The following is a 16,138-nucleotide window of genomic DNA, read 5'->3' as shown; positions in this document are numbered from 1 at the left end:
TGGCCTTTTCCTACTCCCTGTGTCTCTTACAAGGACCCCTGTCATTACAGCCCACTCAGATAATACAAGCTGATCTTATCTTGGGATCCTTAATTTAATTACATGTACAAGCTGTTTGCGGTGGCTCACACCCACAATCCCAGCACTTTGGGAGGCCGAGGTGGGCAGATCACCTGAGGTCAGGAATTGGAGACTAGCCTAGCCAACATGGTGAAGGCTGGCCAACATGGTGAAATCCCATCTCTACAAAAAAAAAAAAAAAAAAAAAATTAGCTGGGTGTGGTGGTGCATGCCTGTAATCCCAGCTACTTGGGAGGCTAAGGCAGGAGAATTGCTTGAACTCAGGAGGCAGAGGTTGCAGTGAGCCAAGATTGCACCACCACACTGCAGCCTGGGCAACAGAGTGAGACTCCATCTTAAAAAAAAAAAAATTACATGTACAAAGACTCCTTTTCCAAGTAAAGTCACTGTCACAGGTTCCGAGGGTTGGGACGTGGACATATCTTTTGGGGGGCTATTATACTACTTACTACAACACTCAAGTAAAAAGACCACAGATGTCCATTAAAGGTCCTGAATAAGAATGATCATTCCAGCTTTATCCATAACAGCCAAAACCTTGAAACAACCCTAATGTCCATCAACAAGAGAATGAATAAATAAATTGTGATATATTCATACAGTGGAATACTATATGGCAACGAAAATGAGCAAACTATTGCCACAAGTATCAGCATGAATGCATCTCCATTAATATAAAGTTCAAGAACAGTCGGAACTAATCCATGGGGATGGAGGTCAGAATAGTGCTTACCCTCAGGGGATAATGACTAGGAGGGCACGAGGGATCTTCTGAAGTGTTGGAAGTATTCTGTATATTTTTTTTATTCTTTTAGAGACAGGGTCTTGCTCTGTAGCCCACGCTGGAGTGAAGTGACACAGTCATAGCTCACTGTAACCCCAACCTCCCAGACTCAACTGATCCTCTCATTTCAGCTTCCCGAGTAGCTGGGACTACAGGTATGTGCCACCACATCTGGCTAATATTTTTACTTTTTATTTTTTATAGAGATGGGGTCTCGCTATGTTGCCTAGGCTGGTCTCAAATACCTGGCCATGCATGATCCTCCTGCTTTGGTCTCCCAAAATGCTGAGATTACAGGTATGAGCCATTTGCTTCCAGCCAGTATTCTATATTTTCATCTGAGTGGTAGTGGTAGTCATATGAAAAATTAATTATACTATGCATTTAAGATTTATGCACTTTACTGCATGTATGTTATAAAATTTAACTTGTCATTCAAATTTTATGTATTTTAAACTCAATTACATGTACAATTTCATGTGTAAAAACTCAATTAGTTTAAAATAAATAAAATGTTAACGATAAGTTGCAATATATCATCATTGTTAAAACTATTTTAACAGGCTTATTGAAGTATAACTGATATATGATACACTGCACATATTTAAATTATACAATTTTGATCTTTGATACTGACATTTGTATATATCCATGAAATCACCACCACAATCAAGCTAACCAACATCACCCACAAAAGTCTTCCTGCCCTTCTCCATATTCCTCATGCTCCCTACAACATTAAAATTATATTAAAATTTTCTAAAAAATAAAAATAAATAAATACCTGGTTGATCTTGCTAGTAGCAAAAAGAATCACAAGTAAAATTACTGCAGTATGCCTTCTTTCAGGAATTACACCAGACCAGCAAGGAGGATTCAGAAACATAAATGCATTCTGCACTTCTGGCATAACTAGGGGGTATCTGAAAGGTCAGAGGAGGAAGAGCTACCAACACAGGAAAAGTCAAGTGAGTCCAGGAGGAAGCCAAGAAGGAATGCCCATGGTTCTGATCTTAGACTAAGCCTACAAGGCACAAGAGGCTCATTGTGATAGGCAAACCAGCAGTCACCTGTTTGGAACACAAAGAGTGAGAGACACAGCCTGGCTGCTGGAACCTTCCTGGCACTTGCTGCCATTGATATCTGGGGTCAGGGAAGCAGTACTGGAGGAGGGATCAACACACAGTTGTCTGGACAGGATGCTGCCTGCTTGCCAGGAGGAGGTGGGGCTGAGCTGCTGCACTGTAAGTGGCTTTCCGGCTGCTGTTCTTGGCCAGCTGGGGCAAAGGAAGTTTAAGCAACTCACACATACACATATTCCTCTAAATTAGTAACGTTCCTGGAAACTGGAGATGCTTCCTGCTAGGCAGAATCGAAAGCCTCCCCCTACTCTGTGCGAATGTCTTCAAATTACTTGGCACAGGAAGAGTTCCCCCCAAGTCAAAGGTAGCTAAAAGAGAAACGCATAACCGGCAGATTTAGGGGTAGGAACCTGATGTCCGCAACTCACTTTAGACACATAAAAAAGTCATATAGAGCAAGTACAGTGAAATGTTAAGGGCATAGGTGGTATGTATACAGATATTTGCTGTATAGTTCTTTTGACTTTTCTGTGTTTGGAAAGTTTCATTAAAAAGATAGAGAAGAAAGAGTATACAAAGAAACTGAACAAAGTTATCAAAGAAAAAGGATAAAAGCAACATTAAAAAAAATTCAGGCTGGGCGCGGTGGCTCACGCCTATAATCCCAGCACTTTGGGAGGCCGAGGCAAGTGGATCACAAGGTCAGGAGATCAAGTCCATCCTGGCTAACATGGTGAAACCCCATCTCTAATAAAAAATACAAAAAAATTAGCTGGGCGTCGTGGCGGGCGCCTGTAGTCCCAGCTACTCGGGAGGCTGAGGCAGGAGAATGGCGTGAGCCCGGGAGGTGGAGCTTGCAGTGAGCCGAGATCGCGCCACTGCACTCCAGCCTGGGTGACAGAGCAAGACTCTGTCTCAAAAAAACAAAACAAAACGAAACAAAAAAAATTCAGAGGCCAGGCACAGTGGCTCACACCTGTAATCCCAGCACTTTGGGAGGCCAGGGCGGGTGGATCACTTGAGGTCCGGAGTTCGAGACTAGCCTGGCCAACATGGTGAAACTCCATCTCTACTAAAAATACAAAAATTAGCCAGTTGTGGTGGTGCATGCCTGTAATCCCAGCTACTCAGAAGGCTGAAGAACAAGAAGGGCTTGAACCCAGGAGGTGGAGGTTGCAGTCAGCCAAGGTCATGCCACTGTACTCCAGCCAGGGTGACAGAGCAAGACTCTGTCTCAAAAAAAAAAATCAGATGAAGAATATGCCACTGAAAAATGCTAGTAGTCTAGGAAGCCCAACAAATCCAAAGAATAAATAAATAGAATAAAATAGATAAAAAAGGAATTAAATAAAATTAAACATTAGTTCAATTCACTTTTTTTTTTTTTTTTGAGACGGAGTCTCACTCTGTCTCACCCAGGCTGGAGTGCAGTGGCGTGATCTCGGCTCACTGCAGCCTCCACCTCCTGGATTCAGGCAATTCTTCTGTCTCAGCCTCCTGAGTAGCTGGGACTACAGGCATGTGCCACCACACCCAGCTAATTTTTGTATTTTTAGTAGAGGCAGGGTTTCACCATGTTGGCCAGGCTGGTCTCAAACTTCTGACCTCAGGTGATCCACCTACCTTGGTCTCCCAAAGTGTTGGGATTGCAGGCATGAGCCACCGTGCCCGGCCTCAATTCACTTTTTAAAAGAATAATTTAAAAAGCATACCTAGAAACCACAGAATACCCAAGACAATGACATAATCTTAAAAGTGGCTGGAAATAAAGGATGGATTACATATATGAAAACAAAATTAGACTTTCTACTGATTTCTCAATGCAAAAATGGGAACAAGAAGACAATGGGACAATACCTTTGATGTGCTGGGAGAAAACACATGTCAGTCTAAAGCTGCAGGCCCAAGAATCATTCAAGGATGAAGATGAACTAAATACACTTGCAGAGAAAAACTGAAATACTTTGTTACAAACATATCCCCCTAAAGGAAATTCTTAAAAAATTAGGTCAGAAGAAAGAAAAGCAATATCAGAGGGAAAATATGAGCTGTAAGATGGAATAACAAGCAATGAAAATGATAAATGTGTGGGTAAATCTAAATGGACAGTGATTGTTTTAGTCCATTTTTTGTTGGTATAACAGAATACTATAGACTGGGTAATTTATAGTGAACAGAAATGTATTTAGCTCATGGTTCTGGAGGCTGGGAAGTCCAATACCAAGTGGGTGGCATCTGGTTGGCTTCAGAGGAGGGGCTAGTGCTGCATCATAACATGATGGAAAAGCAGAAGAGAAGCAGGTGTGTGTCAAAGGGGCAAAACATAAGGGGAACCTTACTTTATAGCAGCCTGCCCTTGCAATAACCAATCCAGTCCCAAAAGAGTGAGAACTCACTGCCTCCAGAATTAACCCAGTCTCAAGAGAATGGCATCAGTCTCTCTTAATGACCAAATCACCTCTTAAAAGTCCCATCACCCAACACCACCACACTGGGGACCAAAGTGGGAGGATCTCTTAAGGCCAGGAGTTTGAGATCAGCCTGGGCAACATAGTGAAACCCTATCTCTATTAAAAAATTAACAGGGCATGGTGGTGCAAGCCTGCAGTCCTAGCTATCTGGGAGGCTGAGGCAGGAGGATTGCTTGAGCCCAGGAGTTTGAGGCTGCAGTGGGCTATGATAGTGCCACTGCACTCCAGCCTGAGTGACAGAGCCAGAATTTGTCTCTCTCTTTTTTTTTTTTTTTTTGAGATGGAGTCTCGCTCTGTTGCCCAGGCTGGAGTACAGTGGCTCAATCTCTGCTCACTGCAAGCTCCGCCTCCCGGTTTCACGCCATCCTCCTGCCTCAGCCTTCTGAGTAGCTAGGACCACAGGTGCCCACCACCACGCCCAGCTAAGTTTTTGTATTTTTAGTAGAGACGGGGTTTCACCGCATTAACCAGGATGGTCTCAATCTCCTGACCTTGTGATCCGCCCGCCTTGGCCTCCCAAAGTGCTGGGATTACAGGCATGAGCCACCGTGCCCAGCCGCTGAGAATTTGTCTCTAAAAAACGACAAACTAAAAGGAAAACTTCTGGAAAGTAGAATAAAAGACAAAAGTGGATAATAAGAGAAAATATAAGAAAATTAGAGGATAAATTCAGAAATTCCAAAAAAGAGAAAACAGAAACTCCAGTAGTGAAGAAAGTATTAAAGAAATGTCCCCACAACTGAAAGAAATTTGAGGTGCCTGCAGCGTGCTCCACAATTGTTAAAATATGGTAATAATATTTCAGAACATCAGTTCTAGAGGTTTCCAGAGAGGAAAAAAAAAGCCAAACAGATCACAGTCAAAGGATCATAGGTGGGAGGACATTGAACACTCTGGGGAAAAAACACTATTTAACCTAGACTTTTATCAAATTATCAGTCCAGTGGAAACAGGGTTAGACATTTTCAGACAAACAACGTCTCAAAAAATTTCCTCCCAATCTTTCTCAGGAAGCTCCTGGAAGATATTTTCACCCTAAACAAGGGAGTAAACTAGGAAAGAGAAAATGGAGGACCAACATGACTAGATGGTGAAGTGAAGTCCCAGCAGGAGAATCATGCAGCTGGCTTAAAGAAAGTATAGATTGGAGCAGAAGGACAGAGATTGGAGTTTAAATTATTCAAAGCGGGGAAAAGGACAAATCTTAACTACAGTTGTAAAGAAAAGCAAAAAGTTTGCATGAGAAAGAAATGTAAGGCCAGCACACGACATAGCTCATCTCTAACATTTTCCTGATTACCATAACATAATCACTGAACTTAATAAAAATCATGACATGACAATTCTGGGAGGATGGAGGGAGGGGAAGGAAATATGTGCGTGGGAGAGGAGTGAAAAGAGCGAATTCATCATCTTCTAGTAAAAAGTAACTTGATAATATATAGCACTCAAATTCAAGACTGTGTATAAACCTGCTATTTATAAACATGGAGCCGGGCACAGTGGCTCATGCCTGCAATTCCAGCACTTTGGGAGGCTGAGGTGGGCAGATCACTTGAGGTCAGGAGTTTGAGACAAGCCTGGCCAACATGGTGAAACCCTGTCTCTACTAAAAATACAAAAATTAGTCGGGTGTGGTGGTGCATGCCTGTAATCCCAGTTACTTGAGAGGCTGAGGCTGGAGAATTGCTTGAACCCGGGCGGCAGAGGTTGCAGTGAGCAGAGATGGCACCACTGCACTCCAGCCTGGGCAACAGAGCGAGACTCCAACTCAAAAAAAAAAAAAAAAAAGGAGATGAAAATAGAACTATTCACTAAAAGAGAGAGTGGCTAATTCTGATTCTGAAGAGAGGGATGGAGCAGGAAGGCATGGGGTAGAGAAGAGAGCTGCTGGGTTTAGAAATCTTGTTGAATTCTTTGACTTTTTCTATTGTGCATTTATATGACTGATTAGAATTAAAATTTTAAGTTTGCAACTGGTAGGACCAAGAATTTTGAGTCTAAGAATCCCAAACTGATGGAAATACTTTTAATACACACAAAAATTTTTGTTTACGGGTAGCCTAGGCAGTATAGTTTGCAATGAGGACAAAGAAAAAAATGTGTTTTGTTTGATATTTACAGGATATTATTAACGAGACGTTATAATTAATTGTTTTATTTTCCCCACTGCTGACATGCCTGTGCAAATATGCTAAGCTAGTGGTTTGATGACTTATTTGTAATGTACTTTTAGAGCATTGTAAACACCTAATAAACACATGTGGAATAAAGGTGTTTCAAAATGATAAGTAACAAAAAAGAGATGCATTTTATTATATATAAACTATCCTTCAATAATACTGGTTAAAGTGCAAAAGAGATATTAGAATATGCAAATTATTCAGCAACATAAAGCAATAATAGAAGAGCCAAAAGATGAAAATGATTGATTATGGGATGTAGATGTAAGGCAGAGGACAGTTATTTATTTATATGTCTTTTATTGTTTGTTTATTTATTTATTTGTTGTGACAGGGTCTTGCTCTGTCACCAGGCTGGAGTGCAGTGATGCCATCCCAGCTCACCGCAGCATCAGTCTTCCATGCCCAAGCCATCCTCCCACCCCGGCCTCCTGAGTAGCTGGGACTACAGGCACATGCCACCATGCCTGGCTAATTTTTGTATTGTTTGTAAGCATGGAGTCTCACCATCTTGCCCACGCTGGTCTCAAAACCCTGGGTTCATTCCGTCTGCCTGCCAGTCTCCCAAAGTCCTGGAATTACAGATGGGAGCCACTGGACCCAGCCATGTCTTTTAATGCTGCATGATATTTAAATGTTAAATATGTATATTTTAACACTACTTCATATATACTCACTACATAAGGTAAGTACAGTTATAAAGTAAATAAAGTCTGGGCACGTTGGCTGATGCTGTAATCCTAGCACTTTGGGAGGCTGGTCAGGAGTTCAAGACCAGCCTGGCCAACATGGGGAAACCCCATCTCTACTAAAAATACAAAAATTAGCTGGCCTGGTGGTGCATGCCTGAAATCCTAGCTACTCGGGTGGCTGAGGCAGGAGAATCACTTGAACCTGGGAGGCGGAGCTTGCAATGAGCCGAGATGGTGCCACTCCACTCCAGCCTGGGCAACAGAGCGAGACTTAGTCTCAAAAAAAGGAAATACAGCACATATATATGTTATGCATTATATATATGTATATATATATATATATATATGTATGTATGTATTTATGCTGGGTCTAGAATTTGAAAGGCACCTGAAAATATAATGCTTAATTTTTCACTTACTTTGTGATTAGAACGAAGACAATGCATAGTGGATTACATTATTGTCTTTCTATTCTATCACTATCTATGCACCATGTCCAAATGGTCATGAACTGCCGCTGGGTGAAGACAGATCTCGGAGTCTGTTTGTTATATGCAGGGACTCAATGATACTCACTGGCTGCAGTACACCCGTGAGGTAGGAGGTGGGCTCAACTCCAGAGGTGAGGCTCAGACACCTGACCAAACTGAGAACTAGCTAAAACGGGAGGGAAGCAGTTTTCCATAAGACACGCCCACCAGTGCACCATGTCAGTTTACTATTGCCATGGCAACACCCGAGAGTCACCACCCCTTTCCATGGCAATGATATAACGACCCCAAAGCTACTACACCTTCCCTAGAAATGTCTGCATAAACCGCCCCTTAATCTACATGCAATTAAATGTGAGCATAAATCTGACTGCAGAACTGCTCTGAGCTGCTGCGGTCTGCCTACGGGACCAGGTAGTCCTGCTCTGCAGGAACAGTCATGGAGCTGTAACATGGCTTCCTCAATGAGCCTCTTTTCTTCTCCCCTACCATTGGCCCATACTGATTCACCCTTGAATTCTTTCTTGAGCAAAGCCAAGAACCCTCACATGCTAAGCCCCGGTTTGAGGGTCACCTGTCCTGAATCAAGTTGGGAGAACTTGAAGATTCCTCCAGAAAGAAATATGTAAACTGGACGGTGCTCTCCTCATCATGCTGAGAGCTCACTCTCCCCTGGTGCTTGGCTCCTGGCCACCTCTGCCTCCAGACAGACTAGGTGCTCCCAGCCAGACCTGATCCTCAGCAATTTTGACCAAAGATGACTCTTGGTACTGAAAGGCCACCAGGGTCTGCTCTTCCACACACCTAAAGTTGAGGCAGTGAGAGGGGAATGCAACTGGGAGTGAGGTCCCCTTGTCAGGGTCCTTTCCAACCTCCTTGTCTTGGCATCCAAGGGTTCCGTGTCGACCCTACCCTAGCTAAACACCCAGCCAAATATCCCCCTGCTCTTCAGGGTGCTACCTCAGCTCCACTCACTGTCTCTCACACACCACCAGAAGGTCCCCCTTAAAACCTGTGCGATCCACCTGCCTGCAATACTCTTCCTTCCTGTACAAATCCACCCGCTTTCCAAAGTCCAGTTTCAGGCCCTTGTCTTTCTTCCTGGAACAAAGTGCTCGTTTGAGGTTTTGAATAGCTGGAGCACTTCTGCTTTGTGCAGACCTTTTGTTGCACCTAGTGAACATCAACTGTGTTTTAACACCCAGTTTAACAGCAACTTCCATTGTAAATATGTCAGCAATAATTCTCTCCAAGAATTCTTTCTCTCCTTGGTTCCCGATGAGATAGGTTTTTTCCATTACAGTAATTAACGCTTTGAATCATAATAAAGTGTTTATCACCATTTGGAATCTCCTGGTAGAATAAGAGTTCCCCAAGGAAAAGTACTTGGAATTAATCACATAGCATTGATGCCATAAAAGCTTGCTGAATTAAGACATTCCTGTGTATGGCTTGGCATTGTGGCTCACGCCTGTAATCTCAGCACTTTGGGAGGCTGAGACAGGAGGCTCACTTGAGGCCAGGAGCTCAAGGCCAGCCTTGGCAACATAGCAAGACACTGTCTCTAGCAAAAAATAAAAGAAAAAAAATTAGCCAGGCATAGTGGTGTGCACCTGTGGTCCCAGCTACTGGGGAAGCTGAGGCGGGATGATTGCTTGAGCTCAACAGGTCGAGTTTATAGTGAGCTATGAGTGCCATTATATAGTGAGTGCTACTGCACTCCAGTCTGGGAAGCAGAGTGAGACCCTGTCTCAAAAAAACAACAACAATAACAACAACAAATGCTCCTGTATTTTTCTCTCACTCTCCTATTCATCCTTCAGCACCCAGTTTAACCATCTCCTCTAGAAAGCCTTTCTGATTGCCTAGAGCAAGGTGGGTTCTTCCATCATATCTGATGGCATCTGGCTTCTTTATATGGATTATGAAAATCACCATTTACTTTAGCAATTATTTGTTAAGCACCCATCTCTTTCTCTCCACTGTGCACACCATCAGGACAGGGGCAGGCCGTGACCTTGTCATAAGATTTCCAGTTCACCAGCCCAATGTTTGGCACAAGGCTGATGCTCAGTGGATTGCTTGTGACATGGAAGAATTAAAGTGTGAATCTTAGATACCCAATGACATTTTGCTTCCCAGAACTAAATGTATTGGCACAGAGTAAATTTAGTTTTTAATTTTATTATGAAAAATTTAAACATTCTCAAAAGTAGAGAGAAAAGCATAATGAGCTGCCACGTGTCCATCATCTGGCTTTGACAATTACCAATATTCTTGCCAATCTTCTGATGCAGTTTTTTTAAATCAACTTATTGAGGTATAATTTACACGCACAATGTACTCATTTTGAGTGTATACTTCAATGGCTTCTAGCAAATGTGTGCATCCGTAGTCCCCAAAAGTTTCCCTGTGGCACAGAATTGGGTGATTTTTTGTTTTTTTTTGAGATAAGCTCTTGCCCTGTCACCCAGAGTGGAGTGCAGTGGTTCGATCATAACTCACTGCAGCCTCCACCTCCTGGGCTCAAGCGATCCTCCTGCCTTGGCCTCCCAAAGTGCTGGGATTACAGGTATGAGCCACCGCATCCAGCCTGCCACAAAGTTTTGTGAATACAAATTCTTTTTTTTTTTTTTTTGAGACAGAGTTTTGCTCTTGTTGCCCAGGTTGGAGTGCAATGGCATGATCTCGGCTCACTGCAACATCTGCCTCCCAGATTCAAGCAATTCTCTGCCTCAGCCTTCCAAGTTGCTGGGATTGCAGGTGCCCACCACCATGCCCGGCTAATTTTTTTGGATTTTTAGTACAGACAGGTTTTCGCCATGTTGGCCAGGCTGGTCTTGAACTCCTGACCTCAGGTGATCCACCAGCCTTGGCCTCCCAAACTGCTGGGATTACAGGCGTGAGCCACCGCACCTGGCCGTGAATACAAATTCTTAATAAATGTTTGTTACTTCGTTCGATGTGATCCAAGATGAGTTGAAGGAAGGGGCTTGGGCCTTGAATAAGTAGGAGAGTTTAAAGACTCTGGGGGCCACTTGAAGGGAAAGATTTGGGCTCTTACAGCCTCTTCATTTCCCTGAGACCCGACTCCAAATTGGCCCCAACTTATTCAGTCAGAATATTCTTTATCAACACCACCATGAAAGTTTCTTCCCTTGTAATCTGAGAATGGAAAAGCCAAGTTTCCATTTCCTTCATGGTGGGATGCAGTCCATGAAGCTCTCCAGCCTGTGACGCCTTTCCAAGCCTTTCCATTGCCAATCAAGTGCCCACTAGGGGTAGCCTCTTCCTCTACCATCACCTGCCCCTCATAAGGTCCTAAGTATGGACCCAGAGCCCATACAGAAGGCCTACTCCACTGCGGACTGCAGACCCTGGTTCTCAGTCCAAGGGGCAGAAGGGGCTGAGCTGGAACCATGCCCCTTGGCCACAGAACCACCCTGGATAAGCCCTGCAGACCCTGGGAGCCAGCTCTCAGAGAAGAAAGTGGAGGAGGGTGGGAGGACGGCAATGGGGAGAAGGGCAGGGGGAGCGGGCCAGTGCAGGGTGGGCCTGGGGTATGGAGCTTCAGAGCATCCTGATGAAGCAGTGTTATAGGACCAACAGGCTCATATACCCACTGTACAGTGACAGACCATTCCCCTGAGACAGCAGGGTGGACAGCAGAGAGTTTCATGATCACAGGGCACCAAGTAAGGACACGAGAGGAAACCCTCAAATCCATTTCCCCAAGGAGTTCTGGGCTGGTGATTTTAAGGTGATCATGGAAGGACGAAGAGCTGGAGAATTGGGGTTGTTGATTGTCTGGGGTTGGGGGATGAAATCAGGGTGTGAAAACTGCATTCTTTGGTGAGTCAGCAGCTCCAGTGGGTTCCTTCAGACCAACTGGCATCAGTGGTTTCATCAGTATACAGAACCTGAAAAAATATCTCAAATTGAAAACTTAACATTTCTTTTCTTTACTTTTTTTTTTACACGGAGTTTTGCTCTTGGTGCCCAGGCTGGAGTGCAGTGGCACCATCTTGGCTCACTGCAACTTCTGCCTCCTCAGTTCAAGCGATTCTTCTGCCTCAGCCTCCTGAGTAGCTGGGATTACAGGCACCTGCCACCATGCCCGGCTAATTTTTAGTAGAGACGGGGTTTCACCATATTGGCCAGGCTTGTCTCAAACTCCTGACCAGGAGATCCACCCACCTCGGCCTCCCAAAGTGCTAGGATTACAGGGGTGAGCCACTGCACCCAGCCAAAACTTAACATTTCATAATGTTCAAGTTCTTATCTCTAGAGCGGTTAATGGGAACTATCATCTTGGAACAGGTCTGTGTGATTCTAGAACAACAGGCACCAAACCACTGTGAGGAAGGGCAGGTCGGAGAGCAGGATGACCTCACGATGAACGCTGAATGTGCGGCAAGCTTGGTTTATTTTCATTTCTCCCCCTCCCTTCTTCCCTGATTAATTTAATAAAGTGAATATGGTTTCGGCAGAAACACTGGTGGTGGAGGAAGGGCACGCCACTCACATCCTTCCCATACCTCATTTGTCTAGGGGAGGAACATTGTTTGGGGACCCCAGAAGGAGAAGGGTTTCTGACCCCAGAGGAGTAAGGACACTTTATAGAAAAAAATGGCAGGGAGCAGCGGAGGCCTTTACTGAAAGTCAGTATCCAAAGGCTCGCTGAATTCTTCAAAGAACGTTTCAGCCCTTCTGTTTTTTTTGTTTTTTTTTTTTTTTTTTTGCGATGGAGTCTCACTCTGTCACCCAGGCTGGAGTACAGTGGCACAATCTTGTCTCACTGCAACCTCCACCTCCTGGGTTCAAGCAATTCTCCTGCCTCAGCCTCCCGAGTAGCTAAGATTACAGGCCTGCACCACCATGCCTGGCTAATCTTTATATTTTTAGTAGAGATAGGGTTTCCCCATGTTGGCCAGGCTGGTGTCAAACTCCTGACCTCAAGTGATCCATCCACCTCGGCCTCCCAAAGTGCTGGGATTACAGGCGTGAGCCACTGCGCCCAGCCACGTTTCAGCATTTCATTTGAGCAGGGAATACATCCTCAAGAGGAGCAGGAAAAGGGAAGAATATGCAGGAAAGTTGGCCATTATTTGAGAAGATAAAACCCGCTCTCTGTGGTGCTGACAGTATTTTTGTGCACCATCGTTCACAGCTCTTGGTCCAGAGGTTACAACCACGCCTACCACACCACCTGCAGACTGGCTCCAGATTAATTTCCTGGGTCTGCTTCCTCCCTCACTCACATTTAACTTTGCAAATCCCCTTCATTCATTATTCATTCATTCCACAAATATTTGTCAAAGTGCTAGAGATACAATGGGAAATAAGTTTCTTGCATTCAAGAAGATTATAATGTGATGAAATCATTGTCTTTGCCAGCATATATTAAGAATTTACACCTGGTGAATCTTCCTTCGAAAATGAGAAATCAAGTACATCAATGGACATTTGGTGGGAGATTAACAGAGAATTCCAGAATGACAAAACAAACCCACAATTTTGGGGAGGAGAACAAAAAGAAAGAATGAAGACAAAATCCCCCGGAAATGCTCTCAACAGTGAGGAAAGAGAGGTCAGAAGCTGAGTATTGCTACATCCTGGAAACAGCACATAGAAAATTAGGAAATTTAGGAAGGTGATTTCTTGTTCTACTTCTGCCTGACTCATGCAAATTCCAGCATATCTGTTTACGCCTCTGTCACTCAGTTTTCCTCATCTGTACAGATAACCTACTCTAATCTAATGCAGATGGGTGTTATAAAAATGCAACAGTGCACCTAAGAGTGCATTGGGAACCATGAAGTTCTATATAAATAGGAGAGAATACTTTTTTTAGAGTGCCTCCTAACATCGCTGATCTCTGTCTTCCAGTCACCTTCTTTCCTGGAGCACAACTCACCAATTCCACCATCAGCTGGTTTCTTCCTAGATCACAAAAGCAATTGCGAACGGGGCTCCATTGAGGGGGGACCCGACTCGTTACTTCTCTCAGGGGGCCCACAATGGAGTTAGAAAGGTGAGACCAGCAAACACTTACAGGAAACTGAGCATGGGTGGGGGTGGGTGAACTAGAATTTGCTATCTGAGCAGTTGGTGTTTGACTTGAGTCTTTGAAGCACCTGGAAAATAAGATCACATGTCCTTGGTGTTCCATGTTTGCCCTGACTGCACCATTATCTGAAGGCCCCTGAGGGCTGAGGTCTTGCATTCTAGGAGACCCTTGAGGGTCAGGGCTTTATGTGTTTCTCCTGTGCCTACACACACAGGTGGCGTGGAGTTGTTCCATAGCACAGTTCCATTCATACACAAGGTTCTTACAACGTGCAATGACCCAGGCTTGCAGCCCTTCTCAACCTTCACTCCACAGTAGAATCCCCAGGGAAGCTTTTAACAATCTGGGCAGCAGGCTGCACCCCAGACCAATGCAATCAAAATCTCTGGGGGTAGTCCCTTGCATCAGGGATTTTAAAAGTTCCTCTGGGCCAGGTGCGGTGGCTCACGCCTGTAATCCCAGCATTTTGGGAGGCCGAGCTGGGCGGATCACATGAGGTGAGGAATTCGAGACCAGCCTGGTCAACATGGTGAAACCCCGTCTCTACAAAAATACAAAAATTCACTAGGCATAATGGCGAGAGCCTGTAATCCCAGCTACTCTGGAGGCTGAGGCGGGAGAATCACTTGAACCCCGGAGGCGAAGGTTGCAGTGAACTGAGATCGCGCCATTGCACTACAGCCTGGATGACAGAGGGAGACTCCATCTCAAACACACACACACACACACACACACACACACACGCACACACACACACACGCTTCCTCTGGTGGTTCTAACATGCAGCCAAGGTGGAGAACCACTGAGTTACAGCCTGGCCCTCAAGGGTGTACACGAATTGCCTGGGTGGGGGGGTTGGCAAAATGCAGATTTTGATTCAGCAGGTGTGGTTTTAAGTCCTGAGGTTCTGCTTTTCAAACAAGTTCCCAGACTCTGCTGCCACTGGTGGCCGGACCGTGTTTTGACAGAAAGGGGCTGGAGCACAAGCAAAGTTCCCTGGGACCGGGATTGTGGTTCTAGTGCCCTCTGGTGGTCAGGACCTCCCTAGCAGCGCCCCGCAGAGAAGAACTGATGATAGAAGCCCTGGCTAACAGAATTTCTGGCGGACACCTGGATTTCAGCCTTGTAATAACTGGAGCAGAACCCAGCCAAGCCTGCTTGGACTCCTGACCTACAAAACTGTGAGATAATAAACGGGGTTGTTTGCAGCTGCTAAATTTATGGTAATTTGGTGTGCAGCAATAAACAAGAACAAGCTTCATGGTAACAGGCCAGCTGAGAAGCCCAAACCCACAGGCTTGGCCCAGTGACCTTGCACAACGTCTCTTCTCTAGTTCAGGCAGATGGATTCATTCCCAACCTCCTGCTCTCACGGGAGACGAGGTGGAAAGGATTGTACTTCTTGCTGCCTTATTTTTTCATGACTGCTGACTTCTTTTGATCCTACGATGCTTGTTGTCACTGACACCTGTGAAAGCTCAGGTGGGATGGTGGTGGGGTTGTTTGCTCTCTGTGGCTGATTGTATTTTCCAAAGGTGAATGCACGGATATATCCCATGCCACATGCCCTCCTTACAATGACCTTGATGACTTGATCTCCTTCATGGAGATATGCGATTTATGTTCCCATCCCTTCAATCTAGCAGGCCTGAGACTGTGGCAGGAGTGACCCCAGGTGACTTTGAAGGCTAAGTCATAAAAGGGGATAACTTCTGCCTGGCTCTCTCTTTCTCAGGGTGCTCATCCTAGGAAGCCAGGCTCCATGCTTTGAGGAAGCCCAAGCAGATGCACAGAAAAGCCACCTGTAGGTATCCTGGTCACAGCCCCATCTGAGAGCCAGCATCAATTGCCAGACTTGTAAGTGAGAGAGCTTTCAGAAGGTTCCAGCCCCCTGTCTTCAAGTGGCCCGGCTGATGCTGAGTGAAGCAGGCATGAGCCCCAGTGAGTCCTATCCAAGTTGTAGATTTGTGAGCAGAATAAACATTGCTTTGATTCTGGAGCAGTGGCTCGTGCCTGCAAACCCAGCACTTTGGGAGGCTGGGATGGGATGAATGTGTGGGACCAGGAGTTTGAGACCAGCCTGGACAACATGGCAAAACCCTGTCTCTACAAAAAATAAAAAAATTAACTGGGTGTGTTGGTGTGAGCCTGTGGTCTTAGCTACTAGGGAGGCTGAGGCGGGAGAATAGCTTGAACCCGGGAGGCCAAAGCTGCAGTGAGCAGTGATTGCACCACTGCACTCCAGCCTGGGTGATAGACCGAGATTGTGTCTCAAAAAACAAAC

At 45.0% G+C, this 16,138-nt stretch overlaps 1 long non-coding RNA gene across 1 annotated transcript; it reads left to right on the top strand.

Annotated features, from left to right (window-relative positions):
* Nucleotides 1–1,078: 1,078 nt before the first annotated feature.
* LOC131380725 (uncharacterized) lies at nucleotides 1,079–15,792 on the top strand. The gene is made up of 6 exons (XR_009208845.1): nucleotides 1,079–1,162; nucleotides 12,105–12,192; nucleotides 13,182–13,374; nucleotides 13,674–13,818; nucleotides 14,778–15,035; nucleotides 15,590–15,792. It is a non-coding gene; the product is annotated as an uncharacterized LOC131380725 (long non-coding RNA).
* Nucleotides 15,793–16,138: the final 346 nt, after the last annotated feature.

Source organism: Hylobates moloch, unplaced genomic scaffold (genome assembly GCF_009828535.3).
Source record: "Hylobates moloch isolate HMO894 unplaced genomic scaffold, HMol_V3 SCAFFOLD_12, whole genome shotgun sequence".
NCBI classification, from domain to species: domain Eukaryota; kingdom Metazoa; phylum Chordata; class Mammalia; order Primates; family Hylobatidae; genus Hylobates; species Hylobates moloch.
Note: the sequence above shows the minus strand (reverse complement) of the source record. Positions and strands in the feature narration are given on the sequence as shown.